Raw genomic sequence first — 19,130 nt, forward strand, 5'->3', positions numbered from 1 at the left:
GACTTGTCTAAGAAGCTGGGGGAAAGATATAAAACCAAAAACACAACCACTACATTTTTAAAGTGTCAAATCCCTCGTTTTTGGAATTCATGTAATCTTAGAATATGCCAGCTGCATTTGCCTTAAACCATAATAATTCTGCCTTGGCAAAAGACCTCCCCAGCCAATCACCAGACAGACTACTGAAGTTGGACTGTATCAAAATCAGCTTTAGAATTCCATAGGAGACTCAACTGCAGCTAAACAATTATTTTCAACTGCCTGTAGAGAAGGAGGATCTATTAAGTTCAAAGGATCTACTCACTGGTCATAGGATTCCATAATTGAATTTAAATTTAGAGATACAGAAGTCAAAGGAAATTTAAAGAAAGAAAAAAATAAATAAAGGCTTGGAGCCAAATGCTACTCACTTCACTCACACAAGTAATCCCTTTGCCTTCCATGGGACTAGTTGCATGAGTAAAGCGGAAGGATTTGGGCCACCAACCACTATGGAAGCATTTTAGTAAAGCTAAAGAAAACCTTCTTTTAATAGGCCATTTTGGTGTTTAAACTACTGTTTATTAAAAATGTAGCCTAAATTTTCAGAAGCAACTTGTGATTTTGGGCATCTCAATTTTTGAGTACTCAATTTGAGACAACTCAAAAAGGTCTTGATTTTCATAAAAGTGCTGAGCCATTGGCTGAAAACCCAGCCTTATTAGGGTGGGAATTTGGCCACCCAAAAATGGAGGCTTTCAACATGGGTACTTTTGAAAATTTAGGCAGTTATTCATTTTAAGAACATGAGCCTCAGAAGAACAAGCCAGGATTATACACTAGATTGCTAGAAAGTGGGGTCTCACACAGGACATCTGAAATCTAACATTTTTGAGAACTGCCTTTCATAGCTAAAGTATAATGTTGATAGTTATTTTCCTGCTTTGCTTGTCATTCCAAGAATCTCACATCAAAGAAAAATTTGAAGAAAGATTTAAAATTGTTTTACCTCCAAACACAAAGGAATTGTAACAAGAGAAATATTTTTGTTAAAAAATAGAAATTTAAAACTAGACTCTAGGCAGGTGAAAAGCTACATATTGAATAGCGATGCCTTTCTAGCAAAGCCAATCTCTACTAGGATTTGTGGAAGGGATCATCAAAAGAAAAAACAAACAGAAACAATAATACTTTCTCAGTAATCACAATAGTCACTGATTTGTTTAGAATATAGGTGATAAAGACACACTAGATTAAAATTAAATTTTAAACATGTTGCAAAGCACTATGAGATTCAGATCTTTTGGGAAGTTATCCTTCAATATATAGTTCTGCACCTACCACTGGCTAAGTTTTTTCTGCTTTGTCAATTCCCTAATTTACTATTAATGAGTAACAAAGATTAATGTTCATCCTAGTCTCACCAGAAAAAAAAGATGACCATTGGAGAACACTCAGCAACTTGGGGTACGTCTATACTTACCTCCAGGTTCGGCGGTAAGCAATCGATCTTCTGGGATCAATTTATCGCGTCTTTTCTAGACGCGATAAATCGATCCCAGAAGTGCTCGCTGTCAACACCGGTACTCCTGCTCTGCGAGAGGAGTACGCAGAGTCAACGGGGGAGCCTGCCTGCCGCGTGTGGACCCGCAGTAAGTACCTTGTAGTTCGAACTAAGATACTTCGACTTCAGCTACGGGCTGGTCCACACTAACCTCACCGTTCGAACTAAGATACGCAACTTCAGCTACGTGAATAACGTAGCTGAAGTCGAAGTATCTTAGTTTGAACTACAAGGTACTTACCGCGGGTCCACACGCAGCAGGCAGGCTCTCCCATCGACTCCGCGTACTCCTCTAATAGAGCAGGAGTATCTAGACAAGACGCGATAAATCGATCCCAGAAGATCGATTGCTTACCGCCGAACCCGGAGGTAAGTATAGACGTACTCTACGTTATTCACATAGCTGAAGTTGCATATCTTAGTTCGAACTAGGGGGTTAGTGTGGACCAGCCCTTGTTGGTTCCTGATGGTGAAACTCAGCAAGGCCTCAATTCTGCTAGCAATACTTAGGCAAACCCCTACTGAAGTGATTGAGATCCTGAATGATCATCACCAGGATTATTTGGTGATTTGAATCCTTCACCATAAAACAGTCTCAAAAATTGGGGTCTGATGGAGACAAAACACAGTCTTTTTTTACTTTCTTGAAAGAAAAAAAAGTTAGGCAGACTAGAGATCTAAGTGTGACATATTATTTGAATAAAAGGAAGGATGCACAAGGATATGGTACAAGAGAACCTAGGAAGCACACAAAGTGTGACAACTGAGGTAAGGCATCCAACTGGCATGTGAGGATTTAAGGTGCACCTTTAATTTCCACTGGGCTCATTTAATATTGTGGATATTTACCATGGATAGACAAGAGCAAAAAGCTTAACTATGAAGGTGATAGGTGCCTCATGAGTACCTTAAAAATTGATAGAGGAAAGAATAAAGAGAGGGGGAGAGTACCACAGGTTTTATGATTTTATTTTTTTAAAGGGAGGACAGGCACCCTCATATCCTGTAAAATAATCACCTGTAGACACTGTTATAATGTGAACAGATGTCTGAATTAATAAATCAATAATAAATAATAAATAATAATAAACTACTAGGCTCCTTTAAAGAAGTTTTCAATTTCAATCTGTTTTTTGCTTGAAAATAATTTTTAGAACTATTTTTAATGTTTTGAACTGGAATGTTTAAACCTTTTGTTTGAACAAGAAAGAAAAAAGGAATAATCCCACAAAGCAGCATGGGTCCCCTTCAGCAGCACCACTACTTTATTGTGCCCAATACATCACTGCCTCTTTGGAAAGAGACACAAATACTGCTCCTTGGATTCATCAACAGCTACTGACAAGGACACTGATTAAAACCCCTTTCCCTAGAAAAAGCCAAGGCCTTATATGTGCTGAGTGCACTCAACTCCCATAACTATGATGGGAGCTGAAGGTGTGTGAAAGATCATGGCTAAACTGAGCCCACCAATAGCATATGAAGGAAAGGGGTAGAAAGGGAAGCACTCTGCACTTTGGTTAAAAAATTATGTACTGAATGCATGTTCCCCATACCTGGGTAGTCATTAAGGTGATGTGCTCAGTTTGGGCACACAGCAAAGGGCTGAATGCCTTCAGCTCCCCCATTACTGGAAGTAAATCAGTTTTAGCTTTGCAGTTCACATTTAATATTAAAGAACTAAAATAAGCCTCATTTTTAAATGATGTATTTACTCCTAATACTCATAGCACTGAATTACTCAACTAGAGAATTCCATGCACATTATGCAAATACATACATTTCGTGTACTTTTGTGTATCGTTAGAATAAGTTCATACTATCATTTCATAGAGCAAGGTTTTCTATCTCTAACAGTGTATGGTGAAATAACATGATGCCTATTTGAAGGTTTGCACATTTCAGTGGTTTCCCCTGTCATCTGACTAGAACCTGATCCAAACCCCACTGAAGTCAATGGTAGTATTTTCAGTGACTTCAGTGGTCACTGGATCAGGCTCCATGAAGATGACAGGAGAAACCACTGACATGTTCAAAGCTTCAGACTGATATCATATCTTCAAACAGGAATGTGTAAACAAAAAGTATCTGACATGTCAGCCTGTATTAGCCATATCAAAGTGAGTATTATTTGACCAAGGCTTGGAATATTAAGTGAAATCCTGCACATTACCCCCTGTGGTCACCAGAGATTTTAATTGACAATTAAAAATAGACTTTGCTCAAAAGTAGTCTATTCCTAAAAATAGCTCATTGTCACTGCATTACAGATCTGTCAAGTTATCTACCTAGCTACCTGCAACACATCCTCACCAAGAACAATCATGTAGTTGACTCATCTTGGGGTCACAGACCTCAGTTTATAATTACAGATGAAGTGACTGGACATGAATTGAAACAAATTGTATAGTTCATGACAATCCTGTGGGTACAGTTATACACAGCTCCTTTTCAAGATCACCCAAATAATGACTGTTTTTTTTTTTCCTTTTTGTATTTCTTATGCTCACAGATGCAGATAATCACTTTCACACCTGGACTGTAAGAGCACATTTAAAATTTGCTTTATTCCAAATGATTCTCAGAAGACAAGGTATTTGAAATAGGTATATGATGTGTGCAGTAAGGGAGTAAAAAGTTCTCATCTTTCTTCTGACTTGACCCCACCCAATTTGAGTCCCTCTGGTGTCTCAATTATAAAAAGAAGTTGTGTGACCACAATAAAAATCTCCACTTCAGGAATAAATCATGTGGTCTAGGACTTGGTTTGCCACCATTACTCTTTTCACTTGGGGAGAATTTGGGGGTGGGAATCAGAAATATCTATCTGTAGCTCGACAAAAAGCTCTTTTTAGAGGAGCATTCATTTAGTTCACAGTGAAGACTTCCAGCTTCTAGGAAGTGTTTCTAATTTTATCCCATCACCTTTGTACCTAATCTCGGTCTTAAATCCCTTGATTTTGGTATACCCAGATATTAATTTTTCATCCAGGTTTAGGAGTCAATTTCAAGTTACTTTTCCCCTTAGCAATACCCTAAGGAGAAATTCAACTACAGTACGCTCTGATCTGAATCCGTCTACAGTGACATCAGCTTTGAAGACTCACCCTACACTCCATCCTTTTATTGAACCCTTTTTTTACATTTTGCGTTTACAACTAAAAAATAGATACAGTGATTGGTACAACCAGTTCCTGTACTGCACTGATTTATTTTCAGATGCTTTCAACACCTCACTTAACCCACACAGTGTAATTCCATATGGAAAATCCTTGCCATTGTCTGAGTTGCATTACATGCATATTCCTCCTCCTAGTTAACTCATTCTCACCCAGAATCTTCCCTAAATCGTGAAATCACCTTTTAACAGAAACATTTTGCACTCCTTCCACTCACAGGGGTAATCAACACAGTATCTTAACATATAACCTGTTCCGATCACCTATTCTGCATGACATCATTCCTGCAACCCCCATCCGAAAAGAAGTTGACTTCATGGGTTTTTTTTACAATGAAATTCCCCCATCTCCCAAAGCCCAGTACAGAGCCACATTTAAATAAGACAGGGCATAGTACAGCAAGCAGCAGAGAGGAAGAATTTGCATTTGTATCATATCTCCCCTTAGGGGGCTGGGATTAGATATGCAGGTTTCAGTACCTAGTGGCTTTTACTTCGGCTTCTGCTTATTCCGTTGATCAATGACAACCGCAGTCTCTCCCGGCTTTGATGGGGGCTCACACAGCTGGGCAGTCCTAGAGCATCTTCCTAGCAATGATGACACAGGCGTTGCTCAGAGAAAACCGAAGCCCCAGCGCCCTTCTCCCGGCAGGAGTATCTGCATGGCACCTCGGCATTTTCTTCGGCCACTTCGTCAGCAGCCAAAAGGAAAAGCGTCCATGGGAAAAATGGCATATTACAAATTTTGCTTTGGGAAGCAGAGCTTGGTTCAGACCATTGTTAGGAGGAAGAGAGGGGGGAGGCGGCTCTTAAAGCTCCAGCAGCCCCTTTCAAGCAGCAGCAGCATCATCTTTACATCTGGAGACTGGGGATTAGGGGGAGGGAGTGGGGGAGTGAATTTATCTTTTGTTTTTTATTAAAAACTTGACGGAGTGTGGTCTGCAATCCCCATTTCTTCACAGCCTGCCCTCTCCCCAGCTAACCAGCTCCTGAGTGTATAATTAAGGCAGTGCACACGGGTTAGAAGAAATAAGAACATGCACTATTAGAAGCTTGCTGGCCCTAGCACACTCCTGCCTTACAGCCCCTCAGATTCCGGGGTAAACCAGAAGTAACTGCTGCAGATACCTCAGTGGAGCTGCCCTGGTGTAAGTTGAGCAGAATCAAGGAAATTCATTCGTAAGGGGCGTTTCAGACGGCGTCCAGGATCCGCATGAGAGTCGCACGCCGATGTTGATCTGTAGGGCCCGGGGAAAGGCTGCTCGGCGCTCAGGTGCGCTGGGTGTGTAGGAACAACCGATGGACCGCTCCTCCCTCCAGTAGCTCCAGAAACTTGCGGGGTTGTTCCCAAAGCCGCGTGGTGTGCGGGTTCGAGGGACGCCCGTCTTTCAAGCCCTATGACAGCGCTGAGCTGAGAGTGGCTCTAATTTGGAGAGGTCAGGCCAGTGCTCCTACGTCTCCTCTAATCGGATATGTAGCGTAATAACATGAATCCGCTACTATAATCCGGCCAGGACAAAGCAGCGACAATACCGGCTCTGATCTGACTAGCGCAGTCATGCAATTCAAATCGTATTGTGTGGTCAGAAATACTACCAATAACAAAGCCGCTTCTGCCCAAATCGGGAGAGCAGGGTGTTGCCCACAGCCCCCCAGGGTGCGCCTGCATTGATGACACAGGGTGCCAGGTAAGGAGGAGGGAGTTTGGCTGGGGAGGGCAGGAGTGGTTTTCTCTTCCTCCTCAGCTGGGGCTTCCCCTGGAAGCTGCTGCAGTGGTTTCCACCAGCCCTTAAATAAATTCTGAAGTAATCACGTCTGCTCTCCCTGCCTCACGCACACACGGGTCCCCAGCTGCAGCTGCTCCGCAGCTCGCAGTGTTACTTCTCCAACACCCGCCCCTCCACAGAGACAGCCTAGCGCCGGGGCGAGCAAGAAAAGAAGAGATGCTAGCGGGAAGGCAGTGCTCTGCTCTCTTCTGCGGGCTTAGGAGTTTGACGGGACATGACCGTCTGTGCTATTGAAAAGGGATGAATTTCTAAAACATGCCCGCGCCTGATCTTGTAACACACCTTTCAGTCGGACAGTCTAATTGCCCCATTTGTCTAGTTAAGGGTGTCTCTGCTCCCAAAGTGTGGGGGGCGTCAGGGACCTTTTGCTGCCCCGCCCTTTTCTATACATATAAAACCATGGGATCTAAATTAGCTGTTACCACCGGAGAAAGGTCTTGTAGTCACTGTAGCTAGTTCTCTGAAAACATCTGTTTAATATGCATAACAGTCAAAAGGGCTAACAGAATGCCAGAAACCATCAGGAAAGGGATAGATAAGACAGAAAATATAATGTCACTAAATAAATCCATGGCATGCCCTCACCTTGAATACTGCCTGCAGTTCTATTGGCCCCATCTCCAAAAAGTTATATTAGAATTGGAAAAAGTACAAAGAAGGGCAACAAAAATGACTGGGGTACGAAACAGCTTCCATATGAGGAGAGATTAAAAAGACTGACTGTTCAGCTTGCGGGGATATGATGGAGGTCTATAAAATCATGAATAGTGAGGAAAGTGAATTGGGAAGTGTTATTTACCCCTTCACATAATACAAAAACCAGGGTCACCCAATGAAAATAATGGGTAGCAGGTATACAACAAACAATAGGAAATATTTCTTCACAGAACGCACAATCAACCTGTGAAACTCATTGCCAGGGGGTGTTGTGAAGGCCAAAACTATAATTGGGTTCAAAAAAGGATTAGAGATGTTCATGGAAGATAGGCCCATCAAAGGCTATTAGCCAAGATCATCAGGGATGCAACCTCAGGCTCTGGATGTCCTTAGCCTCTCATGCCAGAAGCTGAGACTGGATGACAGGGGATGGATCACTTGATAATTGCCTGTTTTGTTCATTCCCTTTGAAGCACCTGGCACTGGCCACTGTTGGAAGACAGGACATCAAGATAGATGGACCACTGGTCTGACCCAGTATGGCCATTCTTATGCTTGCAATCACCTAAGCTTTCCACAGCTCTCATCCCCTGCCCTGAGCAACTGTGCTAGTACTCCTGGGTCCAGAAGATGAAGATCCCCCACTCTCCTGGATCTCCTAGGCTTCATATCCCAGAGCAGCTGTGATGCTCTTGTCCCTTGTCAACATAGGCACATGACTCCAGAGCTGGAGCACCCACAGAAAAAAAAATAGTGGGTGCTCAGCACACTCCGGTGGTCCCCCCCAATCAGCTCCTACCCAGTGCCTCCTGCTTTCCAGTCATCAGCTATTCAGCAGTGGGCAGGAGGCACTGGGGGAGAGGGGAAGAAGCAGGGGCAGGAAGAGGTGGGCTGTGGTGGGGCCTTGGGGGAAGGGGTTGAGTGGGGCTCAAGCACTCCATGGGAACTCAAAGTCGGAGCCTCTGCTTGTCACCTTCCATCCTGTAACTTCTACTCCTTGGTCCCACTAATAAAGAACCTTCTTACCTGCATTCCCGACCCACACCCACAGCAGAGCGAATCTTGTTTATCTACCCCACTCCCTACCCTCACCACTCCCGCAACATCTAGGGGTCCAGGAGCAATAAAACTAAATAAAATAATCATTCAACTCCATTTCCCTTAACCTCCCTCCACCAGCTCCCAATCCTTCCTAACCCTATGACACTGAGAGGCCCAGGCAATGAAGATGCCTCCTGCTCTGAACACCACCTCAAGGCCCTATGCAGGTGTCCAGAGTGTGACCTTCTCTGCACCCTCATGCAGAATGATTTGGAGAAGGGAGATCACTCCTCACCAGCCCCCTCCCTTGACTCTGGTGCCCTCTGACTCTGCAGAGGGAAATGGAACACACCCACCACTGCTTTCCTCCCATACCCTTCTTCCACCCTCCTTTATGGCTCTTTTTGCCAACTGAGTGAAGACTGTTTATGAAACAGGTAACCCCCTTTCCTTCAGTGACTTCCCAACCTCAAGGGAGCTTCTACCTCTATCTGCACATCAGTCCATATGGCCTGCTCAAGAACAAAGACTAGTCCACTACCCTGGGCTCATTTATCACGCAACACCAGTGAGGTTCAGTGTGTAGGAGCCAGCTCCCACAACCCCTTCCCTCTGGAGGTTTGAGGAGTCTCCTCACCACAGCTGCAGGGGGTTGGAAAGAAACCCTTCTGGTTACACCTCTGTTCCCTTCACAGGCTTCCTGAAGTGGGAGACACCCACCTGATTGCTCTGTCAAGGTCCATTGCATGGGGCAACTATAGAATTGCACAGAATTACAAGAGTGTGAGGTCACCTGCTAGCAGGACTACCCCAAATGCTGGCAAATGTGAAAAATAAACAATGGGGGGCGGGGAAGGGGAACCATTTAGTCTTTTTGGTCCTGGGAGTTAGGCACCTAAATACCTTCAAGGATTTGGGCCTTTCAGTCACAGCAATCTATGGGGTTATTTAATACTAACAGCTAAAAATGTTTTTTTTTTTTAAATGATCTTTAGGTAAAAGGAACATTGTCCACTCAGAGTCTCAAAACTCTGGTGTGAGTACCAACAGAAGCTCTCTCCCTCCCACTCACCCCACACTGACATATACAAGCAGAGTCTTCTGGTGAGTGGGGGTTTACACCTACCAGGAAGGAGAAAAGTCAGGGGCGAGGGAAATGAGACACACAAATAGAACAAAAACAAAACAAAAAAAGCAGAAAATAAGAGAAAAACTGGAATGATATGGTGCAAAGAAACTTGGGGCACCCATGTGCTAATCCATCCCGAAGGTATGGAGCTCTTACAATAAGAGGTTGGGAACCACCAAATAGCAGGATAATACATTACTGAAAATGATTTATAATCATGGTTTTCTAAGTTCCTCCTATTGATGCCAAACCAGCAATCTAGAAATTGGGGACCAAGCAATCTAGAAATTGGGGAAAGCTCAACTTTCATATATCAAGTTAAGAAAAGGCTTGGTCCATGATTTCTAGATTGCTCATTTGGCATCGACAGGGAACTTCCATTTTACCAGGGGCCAAGAAGTATTTCAGAAAGTGAATTTTATTTTTAAGCTTCTCTGGAAACATCAAAAGCAACAGAGGGTCCTGTGGCACCTTTAAGACTAACAGAAGTATTGGGAGCATAAGCTTTTGTGGGGAAGAACCTCACTTCTTGCATCTGAAGAAGTGAGGTTCTTCCCCACGAAAGTTTATGCTCCCAATACTTCTGTTAGTCTTAAAGGTGCCACAGGACCCTCTGTTGCTTTTTACAGATTCAGACTAACACGGCTACCCCTCTGATACTCTGGAAACGTCATTCATCTTTGTGAGAAGGAGAACAAAACACACACAACCACCGAGCCAGTGCAATCTATTCTATTCAGATTCTTATACCAGGCTCACAACTGTACTAAAGGTGCTCAGAGATACAATAGAAGCTTTGGCCTCCACATTTGCTTGTTCTATTGCTACCCATATGTAAGTGAATGGTGAAATATGAATAGCTAAGGAAGATGCTGGCAAGACCATTCTAAAAAACAGGCACAAAGAAAAAATGACAAAGTACTAGTCTGTAAGCTGGTGGGCGTGAGCATGAAGGATTGATGCCACACCAGCCTGTTTCAGGCATTTGCCTTGAGGTATAAATCACTGGTTTAAATGAAAGCTTATGCAAAATACCAAGATGGAATAATTCTTCTGACCAACATGGGCTATAATCCACAGAGGCTTTCCCCTCACCGCTCTCAGCCCTTCTGGGTCCATGCCCTGGCCCAGGGACTCCCACGGGAGCTTTTATCCTGATACTTGATACTTTATGCTCCCTGCAGTTCCCAACCCACCAGCAGACCATCCACTATTTTCCAGCTCACCTGAGCTCTTGCCAGCCTTTATAAGAACTAGGTGCTCTTCCAGCTACCTCCTGACCCCTAGCCTCAGTTGTGACATAGCTGATTAGTCACAGTTGGGGCTGGGTCCCCATTTCCCCATACAGGGAGCAGTCATTCTGTGACTTACAATTCTTAATAGCAAATGAGCACTGTGTAAAATGGTCCTTTGCATCTGTCACCATTACATGTGAAGGTCCCAATACTTAAATATTAATTAAACGTTACAACACTCCTGTGAGGCAAGCAACTGGAGGCACAGGGGGAAACTGACTTCCCACTGGCTCACATGCCCTTGGATAGGTCAAGTCATTCTCTTTGCCAGAGTCTTTCCTATGCACTAACCAATACACAGCCTCCTTCCCATTCATATGATTTATAAATATATTGTGGAAGAATTCAGAAAGTCTACTCCCCTCTCCCCCGTTAACCTCCTTCCCTCCAGCACAGAAAGAGTAGAAATTCTGTTTTAAAAGTGGAAACTATTATTGCTACTTGTGCTATTGCTCTACTTGACCTGCGGCCCCAGCTCTCTGCTGCCAACTTCACCAGTGAGTAAGTGGCTTCAGAACAATTTATGATACTGAGGTTACTGTACAGTAAAGAAGTTTCTCCTTAGTGTCAGTTCATGGGAACTGCGCTGTATTCCTCTGTGGTCCCATGAGGGCACCTACTTCAGCCTCCTCAACCTTCACCTCTCTTGGATAGGGACCTACATCTCTCTCCCCCCTCAGCAAGGTTTTTCAAGGCTGCACCGATCCCTACTTATACTGTGGATCTGCCAGCAAGCCAGACTTCCTAAATAGGCCAACAGCTGCGCTTTGCTTTCTCTTCAAAGGCTACGAACAATGAATTATCACATAGCTCTTTATAAGCAAGCACAGTTATTCTTAAGTTGAAAACAATACAGAGAAAAAAAAAAAACAAAAACAAGTTCCTATTAACATGCTTAAAGCTTACTAGTCTTATGGGACCTCAGAAGCCAAATCCTTCCAATCCCTCCCAAGAAGGATTGCTTCCCCCCGAAAAAAAAGAAGGGCCTGAGTCAGATTGAAGTCAGGCTATTTATCCAAAAGTCCTTTTTTTTTTGTCTGTTGGTCTCTGGAGAATCCAGCTGAACTCATATACGTGAGCCTCCCCAGGCAGTGGTACTGCTTGGCCATCCCACAAGATTGTTTCCTGCACTAACAGGATCTCCTTCAGAAACTCAAGATCACCTGTACAGGGTGAGTTTTCACTATTAACAGGTTTTATTTAAAAGTTGCTGAAGACAGAGTCACTCCATTTAGCTATGCAACAGAAGCTTTCCCTGGGCAAAGTTTGACTGAAAACACAGAAAGGAAGAAAGACTGTATCCCATTAACAATCCCCCTGAACCATTCTTTCCTGTATGGAGCACATTCTAAGTCTAGGCACAATGACCAGATCTCAGATGCACACTTGTGTTGCAAGGTTATGTAAATTTGCAGCATGCAAACCAAATCCATTCCAAGTGTCAATGAAAAAAAGGATCAAACACTCGAAAATCTCACCACAAAAATAAATTCTATGTTCTTACGTTATTGTATATGGCTCATCTCTGGATTACTGTTGTGGGGATCGGTTGGTTGTTTTTTTTGGAGAACATAGCAAAAAGTGCTCCCTGCTCCTCAAAGTTTGAATCTAAAAGTACAAGATAAGTGGATACAGAGAGACAGGGAGAACACACAGAGGCTATGTCTACACTACAAAATTACTTTGGTATAACTTACTGAAGGTGTGAATAATCCACACCCCTGAGTGATGCAAGTTATACTGACCTAAGCACCAGTATAGACAGGAGAAGTGCTCCTATCGACTTCAAACGTCTTCATCAGAAGCACAAGAGCAGTGCAGCTTTACCACTGTAAATGATGTAGTGCAGACATAGCCTAAGGCTACATCTACACTACGGGGGGGGGAGGGGGGGGTCGATTTAATATACACAAATTCAGCTACGCAAATAGCGTAGCTGAATTCGACGTATCGCAGCCGACTTACCCCGCTGTAGGGACGGCGGCAAAATCGACCTCTGCGGCTTCCCGTCGACGGCGCTTACTCCCACCTCCGCTGGTGGAGTAAGAGCGTTGATTCGGGGATTGATTGTCGCGTCCCAACGAGAGGTCTATTTCTACCCGCCGATTCAGGCGGGTAGTGTAGACCCAGCCTGAGACAATACTGGTCAGCGTGTTAAGCAGTGCTTTCAGCACATCAGCTAACAGTTATTTGTAGGCACCACAGGAAGAGTGTTTTAAGGAGGACAATGTGGTGGTTTTGTGGCTATTAATGGGGAGCTCCTCCCATTTGTGAAGGTAAGCACAAGGGTCTCTAATGAATATTATTAGTGTTGCTTCTAACTACTGGGAGTAACAAGTGAATAAACAGTTTGATTTAGTCTGCTCCCGTTAAAAACTGCAGCAAAGCAGGAGTAACAGCATTCCACTCTGTTCCAATTGGAACAAAAAAAATGAAGGGCCAGGGTCATTAGAGTAACTAACAAATTGCACGAAGGTAGGGGAAACCATCTCATATGGACAAATTATAATTTGTAAAATTATAAAATTATAATATGAAACAATTGTTCATTTTATGTTTTCTGCACCTTTCTGTTAAGTACCTAGTACTGGCCTTTGTTCAAGACAGGCTACTAAGCTGGGTAGACTCTTGGTCTGACCTGCTAGCATATTTGTACGTTCTGAGGAAATCCCTAAAATCCTACATTGTCTAGCCAGATCCAGCACATGAGAGAGGGGTCAATATTTGAGTATTGAAAGTAGTCATCACTGAGCAACATGAGGATATAAAGCATTCATATCCTCCCTCTCTGGAAGGTTAAGCAATGCAGCTTCTGTAGACTCCCAACAGAGGAAGTGAGCAATTGCTACCAAGAATCAATGTCTCATGATATTTAAAACATTTCTCCCCCTCCCCGCCACTTAATCTTTACAATAAATCCCTTGGAGGCTTGAAGCTGAAATCTGTTTCTTTATCCCCTTCACTGCACTCACACACTGGTTGTATTTGGGAGGTGGGGGTGTTAGATGGATGCTGGGCTTCTGGCATTAATATCTTCCAAAGGAAAAATTCAGCATTGAAACAAGAAAAAACAATTATATGAACATTCAAACTGATCCTACAGTAAGATGTGCAGGATCAGAGCCTTAGAGAAGGGTAGTTATTCTACTTATTCCAGAGAGCTTTTCAGTGATGGTCATAGAACAGTGGAAAGAGGATGGGAAGGAAAAAATTCTTCAAAGTGACCAGTATCTACAGAGTTGTCTTCTAAAGCAGTGGTCTCCAAACTTTTTTGATCGCGCACCCCTATCAGTAAAAAAAGTTTGAGCATGCACCCCCTGCCGCGTCAGCTCTACCATTTTTGCCAAAGCAAAAAAAAAAACCCGCTCCTCTTGCCACACACCCCCCAAGGATCCTCTTGCACACCCCACTTTGGAGACGACCGTTCTAAATTAACAAAAACAGGGGGAGGGAGGGAGAGGCAGGAATTCTGGTATATAAACCTCTATATGGTATAAGCTTGGATTCACAATCAGACTTACAAGCAGATCAACAAAAAGGGAACATGTTATGGGACAGTACACGCTACTGGACAGGTACTGGGGCAGCAGAAATACCCATTCACCTTTAGTTTGAAAGCTAGTGTAGGCAATGTGTATTCATACACAAAACACTATGTAGTTAAGACTGCTACACACAATATATACTCGGCACAAAACCTCAAAAGCAAGAAATTGAGAACTTAAGCCATTTAACGGAACACATCATTTACTATCTTGTAGCCAGAGATAGAGAGAGAAAGACTTCACAACTAGCACAACCACTGTATCCCACAGTGTTAATTCATTTCCTACAGGAATGCCAGCCTTCAGTACCTCCCTCACCAAACTCCCCACCAGCACAGACTTGTCAGGCTTCCTCATTTCTGTCCTGTTCTGGGAAACACCACTAACTTCATCATGGGGCCACCCATCTGTATCCAATTGTGAGATCCTAAGTATCACTAACTGAAGAAATACAAAAAACTAAGATTACAATGTTAGCTCAGTATTATTACTCTCATTGTATATTTTGTGGTATATATTTTTTATAACACAGGAATCTATTAAGCAAGTCAGTGATAAGCAGGCATAGAACATACTCCATACTACTGTCTGTTGCATCCTTATATTTTGCTTATCCTTTGATTTAGTGATATTAAGTGCCTGTGCAACCTTAACATTTCTTTAACTTAGGAAATTAAATGAAGACAAATGCATTTAAAAAGAAACATTAAGGAAGAATAAGGGAGACAAGAAAGCAAATACTAAGGTGAGAACACATATATTTGCAATATATTCGAGTGCCACTGCTAAAAACTACTGAAATTTTCTGCTGTGCAGGTACAGTAGCATTAACAATTTATATCATTACTATCCAAACTGTTTCCAGACTTAGTCATCGACAAGGATGTGTATGATATCTATTTACATGTCAGGTATCAAAACTTCAGCTATCATCCGTTATCAAAAATGGGAGGAGGGGAAGAGCAGGAAAAATAGGTGAACAAGGTTGGGTGGGTGGTTTTTGTTTTAAATAGGAAAAATATTTTCTTTCCATCTTTGTAGACTGCAAACAGCAGAAAGGAATTACTCCCCCTCCCTAATAATAAATAAATAAATAATAATAATGAGAGCGCAAACCATAAGAACACCTTTCAACTCAGACCAAGCTTGCTACAAACTTGTGAAAAGGCAGAACAATCACTGAAAGCAGTTTTTCAACCTTAATCATAGTATTTATAACTAGCAAACACTGCTGTAAAATACAGCAAATGGAATTTTCCATTAAAAAGATTTTTACAAAAGTAAGAGCTTACTAAGTCATCTCTATGTTCTTCCTTCACTCAACTTTACTTAGTTATCTTGGTGGATTTTTTGCTCTTCCCATCTCAATGTCCATTCACCCCTATGGATAGAATAATTTTTGAGCTTAATAGTCCAAAATTTAAAGTTGGTAGTCAATTTTCTCTAAAACAATCTCTCTTTTCTTCAAGGCATTCTTCTGATTTTTCCTTCGTTTCTTAAGATGAAAACAAATCAAATGTAATGCACACAGATGAATGTGTTACTTTGTTTTTTAAAATGGAAAACAAAAACTGCACAAAATTAGCATGGGAGGAAAAATTCAGAAGTTTTACAGAAAAAGCAGCTCTCCAGAGGGGTTACATGCAAACTTTGTGCAAGCCAGCAAACAGCTGTATGTAATTAGCCAATTAGACGCTCCTGCCTAGCATTCTCATTAAGAAAACAACTGTTATTTCTTAGTTGGTGATTAATACAGCAGGCCAAAGTATAGTCTAGAACTATAATAAAGCAAAGAGATGGGCTTCCAGCTAAGTTCCCCCAAACCAAAAATATTAAATTACAAAGCTAAATGTTTTTTGTGCTGCCACCTTATGGCCTTCAGGCCAGTACCAGAGCAGGAGTCTAGAAACCTGAGTTCTATGCCATGGACTTGTAACTTCTGTGTGCTTCAGTTTCCCCTATCTATAAATTCAGGATGATGTCCCCTTTTGTGTTAGAAAGGAGCTGAAGGGGTTAAAGTGTGTGGATACATTGGTGTTAAGTGGGTTTTCTAATCAAATGAAGATGACTTGACTGAACAAAAGCACTTATTGTCCTTGTCTAGACAAGGCAGAAAAAATGCTTTTGGAGAGAGGGTGGACCTGGGCTCAGACCTACAAAGGGACTTAAGCATTGACTGCTTAACTTTTAGGTGACTAGCCACTCAGGATATGTTTACAGTGCAGCTGGGAGCAAGCCTCCCTGCCCAGGGACACAGACTTGCGCTAGCTTGGTTTAAGCTAGCCTGCTACAAATAGCAGTGTACACATTGTAGCTCTGGCACCAGCTTGGGCTCTCAAGCCTACCTGACCCTTGGGTTTGACCTCAGGTAGCTAGCTCAAGTGTCTGCCAGGACCCCACACTACTATTTCTAGCAAGCTAGCTCGAGCCAAGCTGGCACAAGGCTGTCTACTCGCGCTGGGAGGCACACTCCCAGCTGCAGTATAGACATACCCACAGTAGAAGTCACAAACCCAGGGTTAGGCACTTAGCCTCCCTATACAATGAGAGGGGAGCTAGAGAGGCATCTGAGAATTGGATCCACAAAAGCCAGCCTGCTAGGCAGGGAGCTGCATAAACTAGACACTGGACACCTGGCAACCCTGCCCAGTGCTCCACTTGCTCTCCCTCCCAGCACTCTGGTTTAAAGATATTTTAAATAAAATATTTGCCATCTAAATAGTTATAAGATACTTAGCTTAATAACAAATTAAAAAGGAAAAACGTGTACATGTAACCCTTCTGCCCATCTAAGTTGGTAGCAACAAGGGCTGGGTTCTGTATCTAGGGGTTCCGTTTCAATAACGCAACGCAAAACCGGCTCGAGCCCCGACCCAGTGACCTGGGACAATTACATACCACCCGCTGAGCGCCTCTAAGAGGCAATACTTCCCCTCTCGCAAGCACGGAGTCTGAGTGTAGCAGAAAATGTTTAATAACATGAGGTAAACGACATCAGCATTAAATTGGAAAAAACACCACAGACAGGATTCCTAACACAAACCATGAGCAAAAGACCCACCCCAGCAAATTGGGCCGTGTCCTTTCCCTTTGGTTCTTGAATCCAACAACCCAAAAATCACCCAGAGTCCCCAAAGTCCAACACCCCCAAAGTCTCTTGGTCCAGCAACCACCCAAAGTCCCCAAAATCCAACAACCCCCAAAGTCTCTGTCCCTGGTCAGTGCAGCCCCAGAGTAAAAGGGGGGGGGGCAGGCAGGGTGTTAAGGGGCACCTTACGTGATCCAAGGCTGACCGGCCGTCTCTCCATGGGGTTCCACCGCAGCCTTCACCACGAGCCAGTCCACTTCCTGCCGTCCCACAAACTGCTCTGCTCTACGAGCTGCTCCGCTCACCAACCTGTGAGCCGCTGCAGCTGTCCCCGCAAACAGCTCCGCTTGCCATTCCTTGGGCCACTCCAACAGTCCCCCCAAGGCTCCGCGCCGCTTGCGGCTCCTCCAGCCATCTCTGCAAACTGCTCCACCACCCGCTTAGCAATATAGCTTCAGGCTTCCCCACTAGTTAACAGAGCACTCAGTGATCTCAGCTCTTTTGTGATTTCAACTCATAGTAGGGGAGCCCCAGTGCTGGTACACCATTGGCCCAAAGTGAATTCAGCTCAGCAGCCTGTAACTAGACTTCTAATGGAATCAAAGTTAGTTCTGACATTGAACAGTAGAGAGAGGGGAGGTGGTGCAATTGGTGTTTCAGGCCCCCAAAATGGACCCATGCTATCAAGCACAACTATCTATCCCCATCCTCTCTCAATTCACTGGGTTGTGGAACCCATGTCCCTTGTCTAGCGAGTGCTACTTAGGTGATGGTGAGATCCTCTGTCATAAAACAGTTTCATTGTCCTTGATTCACATAATCAGGGTAACAATACTTTATTCCTCCTGCCCCAGTAACAGAGAAGCTGGGGATCCCACCCCATCCAAAGTAACCACTATCAGTTGTTGTTGTCTCATGCCAGGCGGGTGGGTGTGCCTATGCAAACAAGATCAGCCCCTGGAGTTCTTTTCCACACTCACCATAATTCACCACCAGATGTCAGGGTAGAGCTCATCCTGACTCTGCTTACATCCATTTTCCAGCTTACTGGAACCGGTTCTGTTTAAATAAAGATATAAAGCAATATGGAGTTTATTTATAGGTGGCATGAGCTGGGGTGAAATCCTGGGCTCATTTAAATCAATGGCAAATCTCCTGTTGACTTCAATGGGATGATATTTTGCCCTGTTTAACCTTCCTTAGGAATCATTCATTAAAATTGTTTGGCATTCCCTTTTCTGGATGAGATTCAATATCTGGATACCTTGACTCTGACATTACAGTTACTAGCATTTGTTAATCATCATTCTGTCCCATCTCAATAAAACACAATAAAATCCTTCACTCCTTAGTTTTATTACTTTTGTATGAAGTACTGGATATGTATAAAAAGTGGGTTTATTATAATGTAAGAAAAATGAATTTGATAGCAGCTAACAAAATAACACTAAACAGATGGTCCATATTTTAAAACCCCGCTTGTCTGCCAATTTAACACACATTATTTGTAAAAATAAATATCATACTGACTGTACACAAAAGCTGAATACTTTAAATAATTAACCACAGAAGGGAGAAGGAAGCTAAGAACTGAGACTGAAGACTATGTGGTATTAATGTTATTTCAAAGTGATGGTGCATTTAAGGTGAATTTTATGAGTAAAAGCTTTGTCTGGGGAAATATATGAAGATATGAAACTCACTCCACTGCCTGCCTCCCAGTCTGCACCCTTCTTTCACTGGCCCTCTAACTGGCCTACTCAGCCTGGCTCCAAGATGGCCTCTATACAAACCTATTTAGAGTTGGAGTGTAAAGTGCATGAATGTTCTCCCCTCTGACCCCATCTCTTTGCACGGCTTTTATAGC

The 19,130-nt window shown here is 43.1% G+C and overlaps 1 protein-coding gene across 5 annotated transcripts in view; it reads right to left on the bottom strand.

Annotated features, from left to right (window-relative positions):
- Positions 1 to 5,499, bottom strand: part of PPFIA2 (PTPRF interacting protein alpha 2) — a 642,959-nt gene extending 637,460 nt beyond the window's left edge. For all 5 annotated transcript variants that reach the window (XM_054027372.1, XM_054027381.1, XM_054027368.1 and 2 more), the window contains exon 1: positions 5,202 to 5,499. The gene's annotated coding sequence lies outside the window, so the exon portion shown is untranslated. The remainder of the gene's footprint in view (positions 1 to 5,201) is intronic.
- Positions 5,500 to 19,130: the final 13,631 nt, after the last annotated feature.

Source organism: Malaclemys terrapin, chromosome 1 (genome assembly GCF_027887155.1).
Source record: "Malaclemys terrapin pileata isolate rMalTer1 chromosome 1, rMalTer1.hap1, whole genome shotgun sequence".
Taxonomy (NCBI): Eukaryota; Metazoa; Chordata; order Testudines; family Emydidae; genus Malaclemys; species Malaclemys terrapin.